Source organism: Malania oleifera, chromosome 13, assembly GCF_029873635.1.
Source record: "Malania oleifera isolate guangnan ecotype guangnan chromosome 13, ASM2987363v1, whole genome shotgun sequence".
Lineage (NCBI taxonomy): Eukaryota > Viridiplantae > Streptophyta > Magnoliopsida > Santalales > Ximeniaceae > Malania > Malania oleifera.
This window is the reverse complement of record NC_080429.1, coordinates 85988286-86005464: the sequence shown is the minus strand read 5'-3', so window position 1 is coordinate 86005464 and position 17179 is coordinate 85988286. Positions and strand designations below refer to the sequence as shown.

The following is a 17179-nucleotide window of genomic DNA, read 5'->3' as shown; positions in this document are numbered from 1 at the left end:
CAAAGACGCAGCTTTACTCACCTGCACTCAGAATCTGGGAGCACCAAGCCCGTTAGATCCGGTCAAGGCGCCTGCTAATCAACAGCTGGTCGCTGGAACTAGCGCACCTGATGCAAAGATTCTGATGAAAGGCGAAGCGGTCGACGAGGAGGCGGTTGATGAGATGGACGGTGATGGTCAGTGCGAGATCGTGGAGCTCGACGCTATGGAGTCACTTGCCAAGCACATCCACTTCTGCTGGATCTGCGGAAAGGGGTTTAAGCAGGACACCGGTCTGAAAGCGCACATGCACGCACATGGAAATGCTACACATTCTTCAGGTAGGAAAACCCAGGTGTTTAACGGTAATCGCCTGCTGAATTTTCATTATGACCCTATTCTCGTCCTCGAACAAGGCTGCAGAAAATTAAGCCTTACAACAAAAATTTATGCCTTCAAGCAAACAACAAATTTGTTGTGTTCAACCCTGGAGACTATACACCTATATCGATGGATCCAGATAATATGTTGCGGTGGGAGGATATTATGTGTGTAATGTATTCAAAGCCGCATCCCATACAGTGTTCAATCTGCGTGGAAAATCCTTTGTGTCCATAGATAACCTCATGCGAGCATATTTTTTGTTTCCTGTGCATTCTGCAGTACTTGTTCATGGGTCTAAAGGATCATAGAGATAATGCCCACTTCCTAAAGGAAGTAGAGGATGCTTAGAGGATCCGTAGGACTATGATCGATTGTTTTGAAAGAGCAAACCTTCCTAATGCAACTAAAGAAGAGAGGAAAAGAATTATGCATTTCATAATTGTTGGTGGTGGCCCAAAAGGTGTGGAGTTTGCAACATAGCTTCATGACTCTGTAAATAAAGATCCAACTGAGTTGTATCCTGCGCTTAAGGATCTTGTGAAAATAACACTTCTTGAAGCAGGCGACCATATCTTGAACATATTTGACAAAAGAATCACTGCTTTTGCTGAAGAAAAATTTTAGAGAGATCACATCCATTTGAATACAGGATCCATGGTGGTGAAAGTCGTCGACAAAGAAATTTCTACTAAAGAAAGAGGAACTGGTGAAAATTTATCCGTACTATATGAAATGTTAGTATGGTCAACTAATATCGGGACTCACCAATCATAATGGATTTCTTGAAGCAACATGGCCAGACTAGCAGGCATGCTTTAGCAACTAATGAATGGCTGAGAGTGGAAGGTTGTGTAAACACATATGCCATAGGTGATTGTGCCACGATAAATCAATGCAAATTTACGGAAGATATTTGGGCTATATTTAGGAAGGCAGATGAGAACAAATTTTGGTAGTCTAAATTTGAAGGAATTTAAAAATATCATGAATGACATTCGTGAAAGATACCCTCAAGTGGAGATCTATCTAAAGAAAAAGCAATTAAAAAATATCGATGGTTTACTAAAGAGTGCTCATGAGAATCCCAAGAAACAATGGATCGATATTGAAAGGTTCAAAGCGAACACAAAAACACCCCTTGAATCTGCTAATACTCTCTCTAAAAATGATGTCCATTGTTTTACCAGCTTACTTGGAGTTGATGATACTAATGATCAAACAATTAAAGATGAAAAAGGTGTGTTCGCTGGATATGAGAGCAGAATAGGGGCTACAGAGGAACATAGAAAAATGAACTCAACAATGGCCCCTGAATGTGCAAGTTATTCGGCTGAACCGCAACGTATGGATGATGGAAAGGACGATTCTATGAACTTAAAAAAAGAAACTGAGTCAATTTATGTGGATCGAGTTTGTGATTCTAGCAGAGTTGGTAATGATATGACCATCATGACTGACATGAGCGACACCCATTCTGATCTACAAAATCTTGGGGATGAAGAGATTCATGATGGCATAAATGATCTAGAAATCAATGGCAACAAGAAAGTATAGGAAGATTGTGTTGGTGTTGTTGGTGATCGTGTTGTGCAGTTGGATTTGATTGGTAATTTCTATGGGTTGTATGCTGCAGAGAGCTACTTCAATAGCATAAGTGACCAATATAAATGTGACAAAACATATGGTGCTCTTCAAAGTTGTTATGTTAGGGAAGGCCTCATTGATAAATCCCTCACTCATGTGCAAAAGATGAAGGAGAATGGATTCTCTCCTAATAATTTTAGTGACAAAATTTGCATTAACTTGTATGGGGCAAGATCTGATATTGAAAACGTGGAGAAGCGTCTAGAAGAAATGGGGAGTGAACCGCACATCTCTATGGGCTTGAGCACTTACACCATGGTGGCCAATTTCTACATTAAAGCAAGTATCATTGTGAAAGAAATTGCAACCTTGAAGAAAACTGAGGAGAAGATGGATAAAGATGCGCTTGGATACAATAATTTGATTTCGCTATATGCGAGTCTTGGGAATAAGTCAGAGGTAATGCGACTATGGGGTCTTGAAAAAAAAAAAATAACTGCTCTAAAGAAACAAGTAAACAGGGACTATATGTCTATTGTGGGTTCATTGGTGAAGCTTGGTGAACTTGAAGAAGCTGAGGAATTGCTTAAGGAATGGGAGTCATCTTTCCACTTATATAATTTATGGATGCCAAATATACTCCTTATTGGGTTTTCTTGAAAGGGACTAGTTGAAAAGGTTGAAGCAAAGCTTGGAGAAATAGTTGATAAAGGGAAAACTCCAATTCCCAACAGTTGGGGAATCTGGGTTGCAGGGTATGTTGCTAAGTAGAAAATGGAGAAGGCTATATAGAGTGCATGAAGGAAGCTCACCTTGTGGGCAAGGTGCTCTAAAGGGGAGGGTATTGCTATGGCCGAAACTTGAATTAGGGTGGAGGAAGGCCAAAAGGGAGCTGGGAGAACGCTGGAGATAGCTGGCAAGCACTGGAGGGGATTAGGTGCACGTGTGAGTTGGGGCTGAGTTACCGTGTGGGGGTTGGGTTGAGTCCTTGTGAGCCAAGACGTGGAAGTCGGGCCAAGGCACTGTGGGCCAAAGCCCATTTTATCTTTTATTACAAAGTCTTCTTTCATTTCAAACTCTGTCTTTTGCTTAAAGAAAAAGCCCATATGGGTATTTTAGAAGCAGGTTGTTGGAAGTTGTTAAGGGTATGTAGTTGCTAGTGGGAATGAGGGGTCGGCTAGAAAAATTGGGAATCTGTTTGTTTCTTTGTTTCTTTGAAGAGTGGCTCTCTTAAACCAGCCAACCTGTAGCTTCATTTCCATTTTTATTGCATTCAGTAAATCTCCATTCAATCATTCATTCCATTTTTCTATTGAAATTCATCCAATCATACAGCTCACACTAGCAGATTCATTATATGCTGCACTTTCTTGGTTTGGAGAGGATGAAAGATCAAGATGCTAGTATCATTGTTACTACTAGAGTTTTTTTATTAATTTTCATATCAATTGAGTTGCGGCTTTCATTGGGAAGGTATATACTTAAACGTTGTTACAAATTAGAGTTATGGTGCAATACAACTATATATCATATAAGGATACTGTACAGTATGCTAGAGTCATGGTGAAATACAAGTGTATATGATATCAGGGGACACAATATGTTAAGAGTCATGGTGAATATAATTGTATATTATATGAGGTTTTATATGGGGCTATATATACACATTATAACCGAGAGTTGAAACATCTCGGAAGACAGTAATTCATTGATAGTGAAAATTGCGCGAGGACTCCGTGGACGTAAGCATATTGTCAAACTACATAAATTAGTGTTCTTCTTCTTCCTTTGATTTTTCTTTAATTTTGTTTTTACTGTGTGCGCGCACATAATCTTAGGGCGTAATTTCTCAACAGCTCTCTCTAATGACACAGCCTTAGATCTTAATATAACCATAATAAAGAATTGCATGAAGAAGCTTGTTGTTTAAATATTCTTTGATTAATTTTCGTTAGCAACATCAAATTTCGGACGCCAAAGGGTACTTATAGTAGTATTTTCAGTTGCTTGTCATTACCTTTTAGCTTCAGCCACCAATGAGATCTTTTCTTCTCTTGTTATTTCTTTTCACATCACTATTATTGTTTCCAATAACTAGTTAGTAGTGGAGATTTTATGTTTATAATTTGTAGGATTACTATATGCATTTTTAGGTTTGTTTTATTTTCCATTTGCAAGTCTTGGAGTATACAGAGTTTTTCAAAAATACTATTACATATTTAAAAAAAAAAAAAAAATTAGTCAAGCTTGGATTCACACACAAATTTTATGCTTTAGATTTTTTAAATGCATTGTATTATTTATATGGTTTCTACTAATTTTAGAATGTGATTTAAAAAATTGTCTATGTGAAATAAGTTTGCAAAAAAAAAAAACTCAAATGTGTACTTCGCCTGTGTAACCCAACTTATCTTTGTATACATAATTAGTCCTAGCTTGAATAAAGAAGCAAAGTTGCACTAGATAGTTGATAGTTAGCGTAAAACTTTGTCAGATCTTATTATCATAAATTCTTACGAAATTCATCTAAGTCCAATGAACAAATGGAGTCAACATAGGAGTGAGAGGACTAATAAATTAACACAAGAAACTAAAATTAGATTAACAACTTGGAATATAAAGATTCTTACGATCAAAAGTATGGAAATATCTACCTTCAAGAGACAAAGTGGGTAGGAGAGAAAGTTCGAGAAATTGAAAAATTAGATTTTAAAATTTGGTACAAAAATATAAAAATATGATGAAAATTATTACAGACAAAGACACCCAAAAAATAATGTAGTAGATGTTTAAAAAATAGGAGATATGATTATTAAAATTAGGATAGTTTTAGGTCTAGAGATGGTGAATGTTATTAGTGTATATGCTCTCGAAATAGACTTAGCAAAAAAAATTTAAAAGATAATTTTGGAAAGATAAGGATAGTATTTTACAAGGGACACCAACATCAGAAAAGGCATTATAAGAGCTTATTTAAATGGTCACATTAAAAAGAATAATATAAGATATGAGAAAATACATGGAGGTCATAAATATAGAGATAAAAATGAGATCAGTGAAAAAACCTTAGATTTTGCCATGTCTTACGATTTGATTATATTAAATACTTGTTTTATAAAAATAGAAGAACACTTAATAACTTTCAAAAGTGGGTATAATAAAAGTCAAATAGATTTCTTCTTAACTAGGAATGGAGACCGTATATCTTGTAAAGATTATAGAGTTATATCACGTAAAAATTTAGCTACACAACATAAATCTTAGTATTAGATATACATATTAAAAAAATAGAAGAGAAAGAGTAACATAAATTAATACAAGAGGGCTAGATGGTGGAGCTTGAAGGGAGATAATAAAATAAAATTCAAAAATAAAATGATCAAAAGCGTGATTAGACATTAAGGGGTAAGGTAGATGCAAATATTGTTTGAAATAAAATGGTTAATTCTATTGTAAAGACAGTAAAAGAGGTTTTAAATGTAAAGTTGGTGGTGGGGTCAAGAAGTCCACAAAGTTGCATTAAGACAAAAATAAATTGGTGTAAAATATCAAAAAAATGAAAAAAAAAATATAGAAAATCTTCAAAAATATAAAAGACAAGAAAAATACAAGAAAGACTATTAGTGAAGCTAAATATAAAGCTTGTGATACTTTATATGCTAAACTAGAAATAAAATAAAGAGAAAAATACATAAAATAAAGTGACAAAAATATTTTGATAAATTGTTTAATGAAAACTAAAATAAAAGATTTAATTTGGAAGTGAGAAATGAGGAGACTACAAATAGGAGATTTATTCTCAAGATTAGAGCCCTTGAAGTTAAGATGACATTAAAAAATAAGAAAAGTGAGACATCTATAGGACTAGATAGAATAGAAATTAAAGTTTGGAAATGTTTAGGGAATAAAATAAATATTTGGTTAATTAATCTATTCAACACTATTATAAAAACAAAAAAAAAAAATGCTAGAAGAGTATAGAAAAAGTACATTAGTACTTTTATATGAAAACAAACACGATATTTAAAAATGTAATAACTATCGTGGAATTAAGATTATAAGTCATATGATGAAATTATGAGAAATGGTAATTGAACGTAGAATAAGACTCAAAACGAGGATTTCAGAAAATTAATTTGGATTTATGCATGAAATCAACAACAAAAGCTATTTATCTTTTAAGAAGTTCAATGGAAAAATTTAGAGAAAAAATAGGGACTTGAATATGGTTTTTATTGACATAGAGAAAGTATATAATAGAATACCTATAAAAATTATTTGATGGGTCATAGAAAAGAAGGAGAGTATGCTATAGATATACAAAGATTATTAAGGATATGTATGATAGAATAATGACTAGCGTTAGGATTGTAGGAGGGGAATCTAAAGATTTTCCAATTACAATAAATGTATATCAAGGTTCTACTTTGAGTCGTTATCTTTTTATTTTACTAATTGATTATCTTAGTAAAAATATCCAAAATGATATCCCTTGACTTATGTTGCTTGCAAATGCACAATAGGATCGAGGTTCTACTTTGAGTCTTTATCTTTTTATTTTAGTAATTGTTAGCCTTAGAAGCTACGTAAGCTTAATTGTCATGTTTTGATGATAACAACTCATTAGTGTTTTTAAGTAAACTTATCTTTGCACAATAAGTCTTAGTAAGAACAAACGCAAATGCAAAGATTAAATAGACTCTTAATATGTTAGAAATCATCAAAAAGGGAGAGAATGTTAGCCATGATAGCTACACTCTCTTGATTTATATGTTTTGATGATATTAACCTATTTATTGTTCCTAGTATTTTCCATCCTTGCAGATCATATCTAGTACAGGTACAAAGTGTTAGATACACAAAGGTACCAAATCAGAAGTAAAGATCGGACCGAGTAGACATCAAATAGGAAAAATCGGAAGGACGCTAACTCGGAAGCACCAAAGCACATCCCAAAGTTTTTATTGTGTATAAATTAATTGTAAAAAGGGTTATGTGAGTGAATGCGTATTGTAACTCTTGCTATGTGTATCTTGCATGATTTCTGAGTAAGAGTTGAACCATTGCATAAGCATACTACAACATATGAGCATATAGAACCTACACAAAAGTAACAAACTCACAATTCATAGTTTTCAAAGAGTTTGTCAAAATAATCCTATACTCAATTAAGTTTTCAAAATGGGACAAGTGTTAAGTAATATATGAGTTATAAAAGTTTTCATAACTTGGTCCTAGTTTTGCAAAACTAATTGTATGTCCTAAAGTCCTAAAAGTCAAGCATATTTCTATAAGGGACATATTAAGCATATAAGATATCATAAGCATATAAGATATCAAAATAAGTTTTAGCGTGTTTTCATAAAACAAGATATCTTATATTCCAAAAAAAACTCATTTGTACAAGTATTGATCTTCATTAGGCTTAATATATTTCATATACTTTTGTTCAAGAATGTTTTAAGTCATTAAAATTCTTTTTTAGAAGGAAAAACAAAGCAATCATCATTAACGTAGTGCAGCCTTGAGTCCTGAACACCTTTGAGTATTTGGGGCATAACCTTTTCTTAAAAAGTCCAAATGGGACGATTTTGGTGTCTTTGGAAAGCTAAGACAAAAAGCCACAACTTTCATGTTGATTGCTTTTTCTAATTCAGGGACCTCATCAACGAAAACAGGGGATTCGTCGACGAGTTGCAATACGTGATTAGTCGACGAGAGCAGGGGCTTGTCGACAAGTCCAACGGACAGAACCACTCCAACGGGCTGAAAATGGCTAGTTTACCAAATAAAATAATTTTTTCCCCCAGCGGCTCCTTTGGCTCTTGGGTTATAAATGTAAGCTATTAGACTTGTATTAACATGGTTCTGAACATCATTGATCATATTTGTGAAAAATATCATTTTATCCAAAACCTAACCACTTTACACTTTGCATTTTAGTTATTCTTCATAAGTGCCCAATCCTCTCTTGTTCACTTATCTTGTAAGATTCATTCCTTGAAAGAATAGAATGAGTATTTGGTTGTATTTCATATTGGTTCATTTAAGGAGCACTAAATTGTATTTCTAATCTCTTGTAAGGTTCTTTGTGAACCATTGTTGTAAAGTTCTTTGTGAACCGAAGCGAAGGCTCTTAGTGAGCGTGTTAGGGATTTTTTTTTGAGTTGTAAGGCTTCTCCGCCAATGAAGAAGTATCTTTAGTGGATTGTGGAATCCTTGGTTTGGTGCTATGGCGTGGACATAGGCTTGGTGCCGAACCACGTAAAAATACCGGTGTTGTTCTTTCTCTCCCTTACACTCTTTATTTTATATCTTGTGCATGATTGATATTTATATTACGATATAATTTCTTGTATCTTGTCAAGAGTTTTTATTTTGTAGAAAAATATGTATTCCGCAAAAAGAGTCTATTCACCCCCCTCCCCTCTAGATTATATATTCTGGGCTGGGACTTCCAACAGTAATTAATGAACTTACTAGGAATATCCAAAATAAGACCCCTTGAATTTATGTTATTTGCAAATGATGTCGTGTTTGATTGATGATAGTGAGCATGGAGTAGAATCCAAACCTGAAGAGCTACATTAGAATAAAAAAGGTTTAGAATAAGTAGGAATAAGACAAAATATATGAAATGTAATTTCAAAAATTTAAAGAGTAGCAATGGAAAGAAACTTGATAACCAAAAGATTAATAACACTAATAGATTTAAATATCTTAGATTTATTATGCACACGGAATGGGAAAGTAAAGAAGATGAGTATGCAGAATTAAAACGAGTGGGGTAAAATAACTTAGGCATGGCGCACTAGTTGAAGACAAGATAAGGAGGAGATGACTTAGATGATTTTGGTATTTGAAGTACAGGCCTAGTAGAGCACTGATATGAGGATTGAATTAGTTATTGTTTCTTACACGAAAAAAAAAAAATGTAGGAGTAGACCTAATATAACTTGGAATGAGGTAGTGAGGAATGATTAAATAGTCTGTAATCTAATAGAAGAAAACACTCTCAATCGAATAAGTTGATTGAAAAGAATTCATGTAGTCAGCCTTACCTAATGAAACTTAAGACTTATTGTTGGTATTGTTATTTTTGTATTATTCTTACCAAATATTTGGCATGTAAGAACAAAACTGAATTAAATACAAAAGAATAAATTTGTCAATCATTTTTGCTACACTTCTCATTTAAATTCTTATTCTACTTGATTTTTTTACTTATATGGGAAAGTACAAACAATGTGAGAGCAAGACTTTGACAAAGTAACCTTATTTGCACTCCATCTTAGTTCTAATAATATCTATCTTTTAATCAAATGCCTAAAAAACTAATTAGGACACCATTATATTCAAAAATAAATAAAATAAAGTAAACTAACTTGCACAAATCCTTACATCAATTGACAATTTAAAGGTCATTTAATTATGAAAAATAGTTTTTATTTTTCTCTTTAATTTTAAAAAAAATACAAAAAAATAGCTAATTTTTACACCATTTATACAAAATAAATGAATCATAATAAACAATTTTGTCATTATTTACTTATGGAAACAATTTTCATTTTAAAGTTTTTAAATAATTACCAAAAAATCACTTTATTCTTATTTTTTCAAATTTATATTAAAAAAAAGGTAAAAAAATATCTTTCCTTTACTTTTCTCATTTCTAACTCTTACTTTATATATGAGAGCATGAAATTCGAATCTTAGACTTTAATCTATGTGAGTATGTAATTTTTTCTAAATCCACACACCCAAATTCAAGTCCCAAAATTTATAATTGTAAATATTGCCAAATATAAATTTCTAAAAATTGGAATACAAGTAGTCTTTTCTCTAATTATATTGAAATGTAAAAATAAAAAATAAAAAATTATTTTACACATTTAAACAAACTTTTTATTTTCAACTTTTTACATATGAACCTTAAGAGACTAAAAATAAAACAAAAGTACTATAATTCTTTGCACAGAAAATTGTTTTCCACAATTAAACATATCTTTATATAGTCTATCGTTTCGCTATGTTAAAATGCAATAGTGTTCCTATGCTCTCATCATAGCCTGTGTCCTAATATCAATGTTTCTCAAGAAGAGAAATATGGTATTATGATCAGCAAAAGAAACCAAGGACAAGGGTCACTCTTTTATCAGAAGGCTTCAGTAAAATCAAATAAGATTTTATGAGAATTTAATAGAAGAAATTTGGAGAGAAATACTTCAGACTAGCTTCTACCAAAGCCAATTTTGAAACATATCTTATTGTGATAGATCTAAAAAGAGTCAAAAAAGGTCTAAAATCACAACTAATAGAGATTGAAATACAGATTAGTCTTTATCAATATAGAATTAGACAGTGTGAGTGACAGTTAGAACAACTCCACAGAACTCTAGGATTAGAATCAGACGGCTAAGATCACATTAATCTTCAAAAATGAAGGAGAATCAATCCATCACGAACAAAATTAAAGAAATACAATCTCTCAGTAGGGGAGAAGATCCTCAATTGTCTCAGGTCAAGAGCAGCATATCAGAAAGATATACTGCTAAGGATTATGAAGAAGCACAAGAACAGGAGGTTCAGAGTACTCTTAGAGACATTGATGAAACAAAGGTTTTGTCAGACATAACTGAAGATATCCAGAATGCTCAAGATGAGTTGGATAAGCTTCTTCATCATGAAAAATGGACAGAAAATGAAGTCTCGGAAATTCAAAAGAGAATTAATAAAAGGCTAAATGAGGTAGAAGATCTCAAGGCTAAGAAGTTAGCCAGTGCCGAAAAAATACTTGCAAGAACCAGTAAGGGTTCAGCAAGGGATGGATCTGCAGGAACAGGACCATCAAATTATCGAGAAATAGTGCAAGTAAGTTTTTCAGAAGTTTCATCTTTGGATGCAAAGCTAGTGTGACAGCCCCTAAGAATGGAACCAAGACCATGGGAGCGAAAGAAGTTATCTTTCAAGGAAATGCTCCAGTCCACAACAAAACAACAGGAGTCTGTTTTAAACTACCTAGGTAGAATTCAGGAAGAATTCAAACCAAAGAGAAATGTTCCAGAGGGAGTACCCCAGAATGGAACAATCTTAAGACTCAATTGCGAAAAGGATCCTGCAGTTGCGATTGATGATTGGGCTATAGATATTAGATATCATATCCTTAGCAGAGGAATTGAATCTTGGACGGTGGAGCAAGCATATAAATTTGCAGTAGCCACACTAAGAGGAAACGCTAGAGATTTTTGGGAGATACTTCAAAGGAACTCAGATGTGAGTACCATTATCAAAAACACTATCAAAACTCCAGACGAAGTAATCGCTATCATAGCACATTTGCTTAAACAGGAGTTTGTAAAATATTCCCTAGTTGATAGAGGTGACGAGCTTGTTGAGAAGGCCAGGATGGCTCTCACAAAGATACAAATATGTGACATTTGTTACTTTGAAGAGTTTTTTTGTGAATACCAGTATTCGTATTATAAGCTCGGACCACAAGATCAAGCATACGTGAAAGAAGTTTTTATCAACAAATTACCAGGCAATTGGCCAAAAGTGGTAAAACAAGCTGTTAAGCATAGATTAGAAAGAGATACTGAAGTATCAGATACTCTCGAAGTCAGAGCTGAAACAGTAAGACAAATGATAAGACTTACTGTATGCAGCGGCATATGTTTTAGGACGTAAGAAACATGCCTTATATGAATCCAGAATGTTGTCCTAAGATAAGTGGGGTAGAAGGAAGATATGGCTATAACCAAAGACCAACTAGATCCTCAAAAAGAGTAGAAACTAGTTGTGCCGGAGGAGTATGCTATAGAAAGAAGATATCCAAAGTCGAGGGAAAGACTTGGAAGAAATTCGGAAAGAGAAAAACCTCTAAGAAAGGGCAGAAAAAATTAGAGAAGAGATATCTTAGACCTAGTAGAGTCAGAGAAGATGTCAAGGAATCGTTCAAAATGAAGTATGGACGATATCCTAAATGTCCGCAAGGAAAATCTTTGGAGAATTGTGACTATTGTTGGTTCTGTGGCAAGAAGGGCCATAAGGCTAATAGTTGTCCAGAAGCAGAAAAAAGGAAGGGTAGCCTCAAGAGCATCTTGATGGAGAACTCTTCAGAACTTTCGTATGAACCGATTTAGGGAGAGGAGATAGACTCAGATGATGAGAGTATATATTCTATTTTCTCAGAATACTCAAAATCTAGAGAAGAGGAGGAAGATTCAGAAGAAGAATCTTCTTATAATTTAAAGCTTAGTCAGCTAAGACTAGCTATGATGAGACCAGTAGATAAAGCACCAGAATTAGTTTCACTGGCAAGAGAAAAAGAAGATCTAGTGCAAACTGCAAAAACTGAAATCCTTTCAGAAAGTAGGGATTGTAAGGAATGGAGGATGTCTCGAGCCAATTGGGTTGAAGTATACCAGACCTCATGGATACCTTACAAGGAAACTGTAAAGGTGATCGAGAAAGAGGTAACGGCAGAAGTATCCAATACAGATGCAGGGACGTTTATTGTTCCATTACTCACCACACAAAAAGTCCCAAAAGCAATGAACAAGAAGGCAAGGTATGTCCACTATGGAATTATTCAAGTCGAAATAGATCCATTAGTAAGAAAAGGGCAAGATCTTCCTATCCTTATTGCAATTATGGACGGAAGTATTGATAATTTTGGTAGGTCCTTACTAGGAAGTGTAAGGGCTAACTTACATTCAGGAGCAGTCTGGATAAAAGTTATACCAGATTTACATGTGGAACTTCAAGATAAGAGTGCGGAGAAGACTCTACAGATTAGAGTTAATACACGTGACTAGTAGAATATGTTAAAATGTAGCCCAGATAGGAGGTGCATTAGACTCATTGCCTGATTTTATTTAAAGTTCTATAATACGGGAAAACCAGCCCTCAGAAGAGGAGTCAGTAGATTCACTCAACTCTTCGAGACAAATCAAACCGACTCAGTTAGAGGATTACAACCAGAGATTGTAAATCCAAGAGCTCTAAGTTGGCCACAGATTTGGGTAACCCCAAGAATAGAAGAAAGGTTGAAAAATCTTTTTGCCAAAGTCAATAAGACAAGAGGCAAATAGATTAATAATAACAGAACCTCTAAGTGATTACACTCCTAATAGAGCGAGTGTATCAAAAGAGGAAGATATTAATTTAGAAATAAGGCCAGAAGGATCTCGACCATCTGAATTAAGACCCTCAAGTAGCAGAAGGGTAGTTGGTCAAAGAACCATAAGGATCCCTATCTATGCAAATGAGGAAGAAGACCAGTCTCATATGATATATATGAGAGCATCCATTTTGAGTGCCAAAATCGAAGAAAGAGAAATTTTGGTGAACATTTCTATTTGTAAGATAGAATGCACAGCCCTTATTGATACCGAATGTACATGGTGTTGCACAAGAATCAGGTTTCCAGAAGTAACTTGGGAATCAGAGAATCTTCAGGTCATAATTAGCAACAGTACATTACCCCGGATTGGAGAGATTGCCAAAATTATGAAGATTAGGATGAATGGCAAAGATTGTGAGGAACAGATTCTCAGCTTAATTCCAGAATTATCAAATGATTTTTTGTTAGGAATGGTGTTTCTTAGAAAATATCAGTAATTTACGATATTTTCAGAAGGAATAATCCTAAATAACCATTTCATCCCTAAGTCCTCAAGTACTAATATAAGAAATTATATGATAGTCAAGGATAGAAGGTCTGATTATCAAGAGAAGCTTGATAATTGGAAGGAATTGGTTTCAGAAAGGATCCTAAAGATAAATCAGGCAGAGGAAAAAGAAAGTAATCTTGAAGAAGTCAAGAAGATGCTTTCATAAAATTGGTTGGAGAATCCGCAGGCAATATGGCAGAAGGTCATGCCAGAAGCCGATATTTTGCTCAAAAATCCAACTACAATTATCAGGAGTAAATGAATTAGTTATCCAAATGAAATGATAAAGAAATTTGAAAAACAAATTCTAGAATTATTAAATTTGGGACTAATTAGGCACAGTACCAATGAGCACAGGAGTGCTGCATTTATGGTAGCAAATCATGCAGAGCAAGTAAGAGGAAAAGACAGAATGGTTATTGATTATAGAGATCTTAATAAAGAAACAAGAGACGATGGGTACAACTTACCTAATCAGGAATCTCTTAGAAATAGAATAAGAATGGAGAACCCCTCAGTTTATTCTAAATTCGATCTCAAATCAAGGTACTGGCAAATAAAGGTCAAGGAAAGAGCAATAGCTCTTACAACCTTCACTACGCCAATTGGGCTTTTCGAATAGCTAGTTATGTCATTTGGATTGAAAAATGCCCCAGGAATCTTCTAAAGAATGATGGATAAAGCGTTTGAAGGAATGACTAGATTTGTTGCAGTTTACATTGATGATATTCTAGTATTTAGTAAAAATACTAGAAATCACCTAGAACATTTGAAGTAGGTGGCACAAGTGTTCAGAAAAGAAGGAATGGTTCTTTCAGAAAGAAAAACCATTTGGATGAAACCCCAGATTGATTTTTTAGGGTTAAAAATTCAAGGGAGTGAAGAGTAACTTCAACCTTATATAGCAGAAAGGTTATGTGAATTTCCTGATGAATTCAAAAATAGAAGGCAGTATCAATGTTTTCTAGGAATATTGAATTATATCAAAAAATTTATAAAGAATTTGACAGAAAAGGCAGCACCAATTCAGAAGAAGGTTTCTGTAAAGAATCCTTTGAATTAGACTTCAGAGGATACTGAAATAATAAAAGTCTTAAAGAAAGAAGCCAAAAATTTTCCAAAATTAGAATACTCAGACGGTACAAAATAAGATATAATTCTAGAAACTGATGCTTCAGATATTGCATGGGGATGTGTTTTAAAAATCAGGAAAATTTATAAAACAGAACACCTCAGTAGATATTGGAGTGGGTGTTTTAATGGAGTAGAATTGAATTAACCAGTTCATGAAAAAGAGTTGTTAGCAGTCTTTAAAGGAATTAAGGCTAATGAACTTTTCTTGGGTAAACCGTTCATCGTTAGAACAGATAGTTCCTATGTAAAGCACTTCATGGGAATTAAGTTAAAACGATGCATCCAAGCAAGATTGGTTAGGTGGAGGAATGAGTTACAATATTATTCCTTTAATGTAGAACATATTAAGGGAAAAGATAATATTATTGCTCATACTCTAACCAGATACTTAAATTCTTACAGATCAAATGGCAAGCAGTAGCGGCCATTTCAAATGTCCAATTTGTCAAGAAAGGCAAAAGGTGGCAGATTGCCTAGTGGCCAGATTTGTTGATAGACAGACGCGGATAGCTTTCAGCTCCGGAAAAGGAGAAGGAAGTAGTAAAGAAAAAAGAAACGTTTCTCAGAAGAGAGAACGTCCAGTTCCAGTCTCGAAACAACACCAAATAAAGAAGGGAACCTCGTCCAGAAAGGATGATAAACCCAGTGACAAAAGTCATATTCAGTGTTTTTTCTGCAATTAGTTTGGACACTACAGCACCTAGTGTGTTCAAAATCCTAGATCCAGAAAGGGAAAGGGAGAAGGCAAAAAAGAAATGACTTAACTACAATCAACGTTGATGTATCAGAATCTAAGAGGGATAGAGAAACAATTGAAGTTGATTTCATGATTGAAGATTTTTTGGGAAAGACTCCAGAAATTACAAAGGGAAAAAGAGTTTTGCTAGAGGGGTTAATTAATAATCCAACACCACCAGCAAACACACCCTTTTCAGTAAGCCTTAGAGAAGTAGTTGAAATTTTGGAAGAATTCGAATCCATTATTTCAGAAGACTTCAGGGTAATCAGTAGGGAAAATACGTCAGAACTCATTAATCAGCAGATTAATCTCAAAGTTGAGATGGATATTCAGTTAAAGAAATACAATTTTACTACCAGAGCGTTAGTAGGTATTTCAGAGTATCTTGAGTTGAAACAGTTTTGGATGAGAAGTGGTCTATGTTTTCCAAAATTACACATACCAATAAATATTAACCCTGAGTTGCTAATAGCAGTACAAAAGGCCTTGAGGACAAGAGAAGTCCAGTTTTTCGGTTTCAGCAAAACAGGACAGGCTTTTAATGTTCTTCCATCAATGGTAAAACATGTGCTAAATTTTACTAATCCAGGACGGTTATGGTGAATTGGCTACATTGAACCTATTGAGTTAAAATCAGGAAAGATTTTGTTTTGGAATCTTATTCCATAAGATTGGAAGGATTGAGCAGTTTCAAATTTTCATGAAGAGGAACCAAACTGGGAAGATTTCTAGAAACACAGGAAGTTATTTGATTTGGTTCAAACTTTATGGGGAATTTATCTTCTAGAAGTTAGAACAGCTTTAGATTGTATTTTCTTCGCAGATCATGAAAATTTAGTTGCTATTGAAGGGAAATTTCTCCAAAGATTTGAAGAAGCATCTTTAACGGAATATGCTATTGAGGCTAGAAAAGTCATCAATCAAATTAGAGATTGGGAGCATCATCTTCCTTCAACCCAGGCCATGAAGAGCAATCTTCAGATAGTACTTGCAGAGCTAGTAAGAAAGGAGCACGATGAAGAAATCATTAGTGCCCTAAGAGATCTTTGAAGAAAGTCAAGATTTGGTGACAAATGTACAGATAAGATAATAGTCTAGATAATCATCATATCCTAGGCCAGACTGAGCGAACTACTCAAGAAGGTCATATCAAACACCTGTCCAGAAACATGTCATATCTCAGGCCTTGCCGAAAGGACAATTCATTGGGTCATATCTTTTGTATTTAGTCAAAAGTAGTTTTAATTAAAGTTGTCAATAGCTTGTTTTATTGTAAAGGTGAGTCAGCAAGCATATGTTGTCCCCTCCTTTATTAAAGTTGCTTTTACTTTATGTTTTTTCTTTATGTCTTGTTTGTGAGGCATCTGCTTTTGAGAAAGCAAGTTATGTTTATCCTCTCGCAGTTGCTTGCCTATATAAGGGAGCTCCGGCCCTTGTGTTCAGAGAGGAAAAATTAAGAACCATTAATAGAAGCATATTTAGTCTAAAAATATCTCTCTTTTGAGTTGTTTTTTTTTACAAACACTATCGTGTGAGTGTTGAAATCCTAAAGGAAGCCCCAAGAAGCTCGAAGGCTTGCAGAGGTTCCAAAAAGGCACCAAGCATAATAGTGGGAAAAGATGAACCACCCGATACAGCTTTATACAAGGTTGAGAGAAGAAGATCAAGGTAAGGTAATATTCTT

General features: G+C 34.2%; 1 pseudogene; it reads left to right on the top strand.

The window, feature by feature from the left end:
- Window positions 1-1347: 1347 nt before the first annotated feature.
- On the top strand, window positions 1348-2739 carry LOC131145944 (pentatricopeptide repeat-containing protein At4g21705, mitochondrial-like; annotated as a pseudogene).
- The last annotated feature ends 14440 nt before the right edge of the window (window positions 2740-17179 follow it).